Raw genomic sequence first — 7,644 nt, forward strand, 5'->3', positions numbered from 1 at the left:
GCGTTCCACAGGATTGCTGGCCCATGCTGACTCCAATGCTTCCCACAGTTTAAGTTGGCTGGATGTCTTTTGGGTGGTGGACCATTCTTGATACACACAGGAAACTGTTGAGAGTGAAAAACCCAGCAGCGTTGCAGTTCTTGACACACTCATACCGGAGTGCCTGGGACCTACTACCATACCCCGTTCAAAGGCATTTCAGTCTTTTCTTGCACATTCACCTCTGATTGGCACACACACAACATGTCTCAATTGTCTCATGGATTAAAAAACCTTCTTTTAACCTGTCTCCCTCCCCTTCATCTACACTGATTGAAGTGGATTTAACAGGTGGCATCAATAAGGGATCATAGCTGTTCAACTGGATTCAGCTGGTCAGTCTGTCATGGAAAGTTCCTAATGTTTTGTACTCTTCAGTGTATGCAGACACACACACACACAGACACACACACACACACCTGTGCCCTGGCCTGCGTTCCTGCACACAAAAGTCCTGGCAGCCCCACATTCAGTCAGACCAGATGGTCTCAGGTCAGAGACACAAACACATACTCCCTCCCTCCCTCTGCCTCCCTCCCTCCATTCTCCTCTCCTCCTTCCTCCCTTCCTTCCCTCTCCTTCCTTCCCTCCCTCCCTTCGCTCCTCCTTCCCCTTCCTTCTTTCCTCCCTCCCTGCCCTCACTCCCTCCTCCCTCCCTGCCTCACTCCCTCACAGCCAAGCAGCTGTTCTCTGTTTGTGGTCTCAGCTCATTGGAATCACAAGCAAACCTCCAGTCCTTTAAAGTCATGCTTGTCCCTGGCCTGTAGCACTTCTAAACTGCCTGGCTAATTACAGATTGTTCGTTACTCCAAACGAGCCTGTACAAGGTTTATTTAGACAGATGTGGTTCACAGAAGATAGACTTAGTGTGGTTTTAACACTACAGCTGGATAATGACTGTTCCCTGGTTCTCTATATTTAGGGACTACAGCTGGATAATGACTGTTCCCTGGTTCTCTATATTTAGGGACTATAAGCTGGATAATGACTGTTCCCTGGGTCTCTATATTTAGGGACTACAGCTGGATAATGACTGTTCTCTGGTTCTCTATATTTAGGGACACACACACACACACACACACACACACACACAGAGAGAGAGATCAGTTGATTTGGAGTAAAGTGGCGACTGATTACATTTCTCTATGCCAGCTGGGTCTGACTGGGTTTTCCTCTGTGGACTCTTGGCTATCACAGTCAACCATAGAGATGGATAAAATAACATAATGCAATATTGCCATGGGTATAACTTCTGTGTTATCAAACCACACAATGGGACTTTAAAGCAAGTGGCCTTGGGTATAATGTAGTTGCTCTTTCTTTCTCTCTCTCTCTACCTTTATCTCTCTCGTAATTGTCTCTCTCTCTCTCTAGCTCTGTCTCTCTCTCTATGTCTCTCTCGTTTTCTCTCTCTCTTTATTGCTCTCTCTCTCCCTCTCTGTCTCGCCCTCTCTGTCTCTCTCTCTCTCTCTCCATGTCCCTCTATCTCTCGCTCTCCCTCTATCTTTCCCTCTCTCTATCTCTCTCCCTCTCGCTTTATCTCTCTCTTGCTCTCTATCTCTCTCTCTCTCTCTCTGTGGATTGGTTACCAAACCTGGGGCTGACTGACCAATAAAAAGACTAAACACTGCCAACGAGCAAACCGTTGGGCTCTATGGACATGTATCTTTATTTTATTTTACCTTTATTTAACTAGGCAAGTCAGTTAAGAACAAATTCTTATTTTCAATGACGGCCTAGGAACAGTGGGTTAACTGCCTGTTCAGGGGCAGAACGAAAGATTTGTACCTTGTCAGCTTGGGGATTTGAACTTGCAACCTTTCGGTTAGTAGTCCAACGCTCTAACCACTAGGCTACACTGCCGCCACTGAGCCAATCAGTGACCTTGTAAATAACCTTTGAACAGTTGTACATGTACACGGTTGTCACTATCTGGTCATGCTAGAAAAAAACAGAACTATATGGTGCTTTCTGACCACCAATCAATTTGAATGGTTTTGACATTTTTGTTTCTACCATGGCCATGTACTAAAATCTACTCTGTAACAGTGCCGTCGAGTAACCAAGTCTATTTGTGTAAATCTGATGATGAGGATGATGACGACGACGAATACAACGATGATGATGATGGCGATGACGATGAGAAAGATACTCAGGGGAGGAGGATCGGAAGGTGCCAAATATGTAAAAGAGAAGACATGCATACATACAGTATCGACTGACAGAATGTAATAGTTTTGTGTAGCATACTGAGAGAAAAAGAGACCTCATGGGATTTTGGCTATGATGCTTTGTATCTACTTCAACAGAGTCAGATGAACTTGGGGATACCATTTTTATGTCTCTGTGWTCATTATGAAGAAAGATGGAGGTAGTTTCGCAAAACAATGCTAACTAGTGTTAGCACAATGACTGGAAGTCTGTGTATCTGCTAGKAGATACCCACAGACTTCCAGTCATTTTGTTAACATTAGTTAGCAATTGTGCTAGCTTTAGTTAGCAACTTCCTTCAAACTGCACACAAGACACGTAAATGGTATCCAGGAGATAAAGGGCTTCATTGCCAAAATCACAAAGTATCCCTTTAACATCCCGAAGTATCCCTTTTAAAATGAAAATATTGAGAAAAGAGGATGTACTAGTGTGAACTGTAAAGATGTAAGGGGAGACCAACAGTTGTCATGCCGTTGGCCTTTTGTAAATCTGATGGGCCACTGAATTCACCGATGTCAGGCCACTCGTTGGCCTTTTGTAAATCTGATGGGCCACTGAATTCACCGATGTCAGGCCACTCGTTGGCCGCTGTAAGCTTACTAACTGTGCCCCATAAAATAATGTGAGGACGACCTAATTAAGATGTATTGTTCAACTGCCATATACAGTATGTGAACACGTATGTTCTGATACGTAAACCTGTGAAAGTGAATGATAATCCAGTCTTCCTATAAAGTAGGGTCGTGTTCATTAGGCACGAAACATGAGAAAGCGAACTGAAAAAGGGAGGGACTAGTTTGACGTGTCAAATAGGAAACATTCACATTCATTTTCCATTGTAAATGATTTTAAAACGTTTTCCGTTGTTCGTCCAAATGAACAAAGCCAAGATGTTTTGATGTTGAGTAGTCTAGGTTCCCGGTTTGTTTCTGCGTCAGTCAAACTGTCCTTGTCTTACCTTAGTTGGCAAGGCAACAGTGAAGCATTCTATTGAACAAAGAAACAGGTACTCTGGCTTGTGTTCCTTAGGCACCAAACGGAAGAAAACGGACTGAAACAGGGATGGGCTATCTTAGAAATGCTTGTTTTTTGTTGTCCTTAGCAAAACGTTTTGCCCTAATGAGTAGGACCCAGGCTAAGGTTGTTGAGTCTAAGTGCTGAAAGACTTTCTTCCCTAAGGTAGTTTACAAGAGTTAACCAACTCACCTCTGCTGCAACAAGAAAAAGAGGATCTTATGACTTAAAGATGGAATCCGCAGTAGGCGGGAACAGCGTCATGGCCGCCCTACGACTGTTATTGTTTTTGTGGCCGAGCTGAGGAGCGTGACCTCGTGGCCGAGCTGAGGAGCGTGACGTCGTGGCCGAGCTGAGGAGCGTGACGTCGTGGCCGAGCTGAGAAGCGTGACGTCGTGGCCGAGCTGAGGAGCGTGACGTCGTGGCCGAGCTGAGGAGCGTGACGTCGTGGCCGAGCTGAGGAGCGTGACGTCGTGGCCGAGCTGAGGAGCGTGATGTCGTGGCCGAGCTGAGGAGCGTGACGCAGCATGGTAAAACATTGCAGTATTTATTGTGTTCTTCTATTGCACATGCAACAGGGTTTGTTGTTTGCAGTAACTTCTTTGTTTTTGTAATATCACAAACAGATGTGGCTGTTTTACCATTAAGGATTCCAGCTTCATCTTAATACTGTTTATGTATTTACAGAATCATAGTTACACATTTATTAAAGTCAGAGTTATGTATTCCACAAAGATGATTATTATTTATTTGAGCTTGGAAAGAAATAGTCACTTCAAGATAAATACAATGCTATTACTTGAAAGARTGGTTTATTGTGACAGGCTTTTGCTTATGTTGATGGTGTGTGTGTGTGTGCGCGTCTAGTTATGCCTGGTCCATGGGGATAGGCTTCAACTGAGGCTTCAAAAGGCTTCAAAAGAGTCCATGTTGTCCCTCAGTCCCAGTAAACACCATGGACACAGTTCATCTGAGGTAAGATTGAGACCTCTCTCTTTTTTCCCTCTCTCCCTCTCCTCTCTCTCTACTTTTCTCCACCCCCCCCCCCCCTCTCTCAATTCAATTCAATTCAAGGGGCTTTATTGGCATGGGAAACATATGTTAACATTGTCAATGCAAGTGAAGTAGATAATATACAAAAGTGAAATAAACAATAAAAATGAACACACTCACAAGTTCCAAAAGAATAAGGACATTACAAATGTCATGTTATGTATATATACAGTGTTGTAATGATGTGGAAATAGTTAAAGTACAAAAGGGAAAATAAATAAACATAAATATGGGTTGTAATTACAATGGTGTTTGTTCTTCACTGGTTGCCCTTTTCTTGTGGCAACATGTCACAAATATTGCTGCTGTGATGGCACAATGTGGTATTTATCCCAATAGATATGGGAGTTTATCAAAAATGGATTTGTTTTCGAATTCTTTGTGGATCTGTGTAATCTGAGGGAAATATGTGTCTCTAATATGGTCATATATTTGGCAGGAGGTTAGGAAGTGCAGCTCAGMTTCCACCTKATTTTGTGGGCAGTGTGCACATAGCCTGTCTTCTCTTGAGAGCCAGGTCTGCCTACAGCGGCCTTACTCAATAGCAAGGCTATGCTCACTGAGTCTACATATAGTCAGAAATCTCCTTAAGTTTGGGTCAGTCACAGTGGTCAGGTATTCTGCCACTGTTTAGGGCCAAATAGCATTCTAGTTTGCTCTGTTTTGTTGTTAATTCTTTCCAATGTGTCTAGTAATTATCTTTTTGTTTTCTGATGATTTGGTTGGGTGTAATTGTGTTGAGATTTACTCTTAGGGCCCAGGTCTGACAGAATCTGTGCAGAAGATCTAGGTGCTGCTGTAGGCCCTCCTTGGTTGGTGACAGAAGCACCAGATCATCAGCAAACAGCAGACATTTGACTTCAGATTCTAGTAGGGTGAGGCTGGGTGCTGCAGGCTGTTCTAGTGCCCTCGCCAATTCGTTGATATACAGTTAATCGGAAGTTTACATGCACTTCGGTTGGAATCATTAAAACTCGTTTTTCAACCACTCCACAAATTTCTTGATAACAAACTGTAGTTTGGGCAAGTTGGTTAGGACATCTACTTTGTGCATGACACAAGTCATTTTTCCAACAATTGTTTACAGACAGATTATTTCACTTATAATTCACTGTATCACAATTTCAGTGGGTCAGAAGTTTACATACAGTAAGTTGACTGTGCCTTTAAACAGCTTGGAAAATTATGAAAATTATGTTATGGCTTTAGAAGCTTCTGATAGGCTAATTGACATACTAGGAATACAACAATCATAGCACATACAAATGTACACGGCTAGATACACAAAACAATTAGCCTACACTTTTTAAAAGAGAATGAGATACACAATGTTAGCTCAAATGTTCAAATGATTTATCTTTATATCAAGCATCAAGCATATCAAAGTATCAAAAAACTTCACACACGCACACATTCACTGAACGTGAACATAAGCTACAACAATGTAAAGTAAGTGTAATACAAAAGTCGAAAAAGCACTCCTCTCAAAAAAATGTAGATTACAATGTTCACTCACTGGTGTCCATAAAGCAAATGGCACAACAATAAACACATCTACACACTGAGTCAATGAAATTGAACATTGGCTACATAACTGCAAGTATAATACGAAAGTCCACAAAACATGCCTCTGTACAAAAGCTTTAACTCACAGCAAATGTTCTTTCACCCTTGTCAGCTGTTAAGGAAGATCATCGCATAGCTACTTCAGATAACCAGGAAGTAATTACCACTAGTAAACCAGTAGGCGGCGCAGTAACTCACTGCTCTCCGCCATCTTGTCAATGATGTCCTCTTTGTCAAGTCTCATAAGAATCTCCTTCTCTGTTGCCATCTGATTCACACTGGCGACGGTGACCCTGGTGTTGTACTCCTCCAATGTTGACTGTTTCAGTATTTCCCACCATATCAAATTGAAGGAAAGTGGTTGGTGGGAAAAACATACGACATTATAAAATCCATGTACACAAACAACAAGTGTGCGGTTTAAATAGGCAAAAAACACACATATTTCTTTCCCACAGGCCCGTGGGTGAGACAGGGATGCAGCTTAAGCCCCACCCTCTTCAACATATACAGTGTGAAGTCGGAAGTTTACATACATCTTAGCCAAAAACATTTTAAACTCAGTTTTTCACAATTCCTGACAGTTAAAATTCCCTGTTTAGGTCAGTTAGGATCACCACTTTATTTTAAGAATGTGAAATGTCAGAAAAATAGTAGAGAGAATGATTTATTTCAGCTTTTATTTCTTTCATCACATCCCAGTTGTGTCTGAAGTTTACATACACTCAATTAGTATTTGGTAGCATTGCCTTTAAATTGTTTAACTTGGGTCAAATGTTGTTTCGGGTAGCCTTCCACAAGCTTCCCACAAAAATTTTGGCCCAATTCCTCCTGACAGAGCTGGTGTAACTGATTCAGGTTTGTAGGCCTCCTTGCTCTCACATGCTTTTTCAGTTCTGCCCACAAAATTTCTATAAAATTGAGGTCAGGGCTTTGTGATGGCCACTCCAAAACCTTGACTTTGTTGCCTTAAGCCATTTTGCCACCACTTGGAAGTATGCTTGGGGTCATTGTCCATTTAGAAGACCCATTTGCGACCAAGCTTTAACTTCCTGACTGATGTCTTGAGATGTTGCTTCAATATATCCACATGATTTTCTGTCCTCATGATGCCATCTATTTTGTGACGTGCACCAGTCCCTTCTGCAGGAAAGCACCCCCACAACATGAGCACCAGAGCATCATTATGAGCATCATTATGGCCAAAACGTTCTATTTTTGTTTTGTTTCATTTCTCCAAAAAGTACGATCTTTGTCCCCATGTGTGCAGTTGCAAACCGTAGTCTGGCATTTTTATGGAAGTTTTTGAGGAAAGGCTTCTTCCTTGCTGCAGCCTTTCAGGTTATGTCGATATAGGACTTGTTTTACTGTGGATATAGATACTTTTGTACCTGTTTCCTCAAGCATCTTCACAAGGTAATTTGCTGTTGTTCTGGGATTGATTTGCACTTTTCCGCACCAAAGTACGTTCATCTCTAGGAGACAGAACGCGTCTCCTTCCTGAGCGGTATGACAGCTGCGTGGTCCCATGGTGTTTATACTTGCATACTATTGTTTTGTACAGATTAACGTGGTACCTTCAGGCATTTTGGATGCTCCCAAGGTGAACCAGACTTGTGGAGTTCTACAATTTCTTTTCTGAGATCTTGTGATTTCTTTTGATTTTCCCATGATGTCAAGCAAAAGGCACTGAGTTTGAAGGTAGGCCTTGAAATCATCCACAGGTACACCTCCAATTGACTCAAATGATGTCCCAAG

The 7,644-nt window shown here is 42.2% G+C and overlaps 1 long non-coding RNA gene across 1 annotated transcript in view; it reads left to right on the plus strand.

Moving 5' to 3' along the window:
• Window positions 1-681: 681 nt before the first annotated feature.
• The window catches only part of LOC112077057 (uncharacterized), a 10,321-nt gene continuing 3,358 nt past the window's right edge, over window positions 682-7,644 (plus strand). Inside the window, exons 1-2 of the long non-coding RNA XR_002895313.2 lie at window positions 682-3,797; window positions 4,135-4,242. This is a non-coding gene — a long non-coding RNA (uncharacterized lncRNA). The remainder of the gene's footprint in view (window positions 3,798-4,134; window positions 4,243-7,644) is intronic.

Source organism: Salvelinus sp. IW2-2015, unplaced genomic scaffold (genome assembly GCF_002910315.2).
Source record: "Salvelinus sp. IW2-2015 unplaced genomic scaffold, ASM291031v2 Un_scaffold4240, whole genome shotgun sequence".
NCBI classification, from domain to species: domain Eukaryota; kingdom Metazoa; phylum Chordata; class Actinopteri; order Salmoniformes; family Salmonidae; genus Salvelinus; species Salvelinus sp. IW2-2015.